Source organism: Hakea prostrata, chromosome 3 (genome assembly GCF_041222555.1).
Source record: "Hakea prostrata isolate BN-2017 chromosome 3, UWA_Hpros_2, whole genome shotgun sequence".
NCBI classification, from domain to species: Eukaryota; Viridiplantae; Streptophyta; class Magnoliopsida; order Proteales; family Proteaceae; genus Hakea; species Hakea prostrata.
Window position 1 is genome coordinate 51,658,648 of NC_142602.1, and position 2,661 is coordinate 51,661,308.

Here is a 2,661-nt window from a genome sequence, read left to right on the forward strand (position 1 = left end):
TAATTATTGGGTATTATTCAACCAGTATGTATTATGCTTCATTTATTTAAGTTTCTAATCCAAGTTTTTTATTATTCCATTCTAAGAAAGTTTGAGTCACTTTTGGATCTATGACTCAAGGATGCTACATTATTGTGTTATGTGGTTATGATTGTCCAAAAACTTGGGCTATGATACCATCTGTCACATCCCGCCCTAAATCCACCTAGGGGATACCCTATCTGAATTACCTGGGGAGTGAATCACGGTCCCGCCGATCAAGTTTAGGAACGATCATAGCCACTTAGCACAAATATATAATCAAAGGCAAGAATAATTCCTTGCATTCAAATAATTTAATAATAAAAGTCTAGAAAAGATCACAGAAGGTTTCACAAATAATATCAGAGTGCGGAAATGATACTAATAGGACAAATAATCAAAGTGTGAAAAGGAGGGTGGAAACCCATCCTATAATAATAGCGGAAGGTAGATCGACTAAAATTAAGGGTTACAACCGGTTCCCAACATGACAAGGGAACAGACTAAACTACGGTCTCAACAAATTAACTAAAAGGTTAAAAAGAAAATGGGATGATATCCCAACACTAGCACACAAGTGCAAAGGCCGAATTGCTCCAGATAAGTCCCAATCTCGGACTACTAGTCTTTATCAACTTGTACACCGTGACCAGTGGGGTACGGGTCATCAACTTGGTCTTCAGAGTATTGACCATCATAGTAACCAGTGGTGGTACTTGCAGTAGAGTCTAACAAAAAATGTTGCAAAAAGGAGTGAGTTCAAAAGAACTCAGCAAGGCAGATTATTCCACAAAAGAATATATGTAAACATGGCACTACAATACTTGAAGTACTTATAACAGTCATATACTGTAGGAAATATGATAAAGAAGGTAAATCTACTAAGTCTCTAACATAGAAGCAAGAATCATATAATATATGTAGTTATGGTAACAACCGTCCTTACCTTAAGTCGCGATGATGATAATTCAACAATCTCAAAAGAATGATCCAAAGATGGTAATAAGACCCTAGACAAACATAAATGAAAGGTTAGAAAAGAAATCGGAAAAATCGGAGGTCGAACGGGTCAAAACGAAGCAAGGTTGCTGTCAGCAACAAGTTTCGTTGATGGTCCTTGGTCGATGCGATCGACCAAAGAGGATCGACCAAAATTGGCATAATGGGTTTTGGGGATTTTGGTCCGAAATGGGTCTTCCGGGGTTCGGATCGATCCGAAACTTGGAGGGATGATTCATAACAATGTAAGGACACTACCTAGAAAGTATTATCACAATCCAATGGTCCAAATGAAAACCCCCAAATTGAGGTCCTATGTTCTAAAGACAAGAATCCTAGCATTCATGAGAAATTGATGTAATTGAAAGGGAAGCTAGAGAATTAGTTGGGGAATAAGTTAGGAACAGTAGCAGGAGACTATGTAGCAAGAATTAATATGATCCAATGGTCAAATTGAAAACCCCCAATTGAGGTCCTAGGTGCAAACTTGCAAGAATCATGTTCTTCAATGGAATCAATTGCAATTGCAAGAGAACTTAGGAATTCAATTAAGGGAATGATGGGCAGTAGATTAGAGATACATACTAACATATAATCAGACCTAATTGAAAGAGAAAATCAGATTAAGAGATGAATTCATGTTGTAAAGAAGAGAAAAATCAAAATAAGAAAGCAAGAACATCATGTATGAGAATCATAGGTTGGAAAGGATGAAGAGAGGTTTAATCAAAGCAAAAGAGTTTTGTGGAAGAGGTGGTTGCAAGGTTGAAGCACCTTCTTCACGAACTCAGTAGCAAGAACAAGATGAGGTAGAAGTAGATTAGAGAGAGAATGAGAGATTACATACCTTGGAGAAGAGATTAGAGAAGAGAGACAATGATTTTTGTAGAAGATCATCACCCAAGCCAAGCAGGAGCCTAAAAGGAGCCTTCCCATGTTCTCAGATGTTGAAATGAGTGAAATATGGTTCTAGGTTCGAGGTTTCACTTAAATAGATGAAGGAATATCCAAAAAGCATATTTTTCTTGAATCTGGGTAACTTTGGTCGATGGTCCTTGGTTGATGGTATCGACCAAAGAGCATCGACCAAAACAGGTAACAAGTTTTAGTAGAAATTCCAGAAATAGTTCAGCAACTTCGAACAGGGATTCGGGGGGCTGTACGGGGTCAAATTGAGTGAGTTTTTCTCCTACAAGTCCATCAAGAAGTCTAGTTTTCACAAATACCTTTAGATAAAGCATTGGAGATCATTTGATTCACAAAATAAGCTCACCATCTTCAATGCGCAAGCAGGATTTGCCAAACATAGTTCAGCAACTTCGGACAGGGATTTGGGGGGCTATATGGGGTCAAATTGAGTGAGTTTTTCTCCTAAAAGTCCTTCAAGAAGTCTAGTTTCCATAAATAGCTTTGGATCAAGCATTAGATACCATTATATCCACCAAATAAGCTCACCTTCTTCGATGCCCAAGCAGGATTTTCCAGACATAGTTCAACAACTTCGGACAGGGATTTGGGGGGCAATATGGGGTAAAATTGAGTGAGGTTTTCTCCTAAAAGTTCTTCAAGAAGTCTAGTTTCGGGAAATATATTTGGATTGAGCACAGGAGTTCATTAGGTATTTCAACTAATTCACTGCTC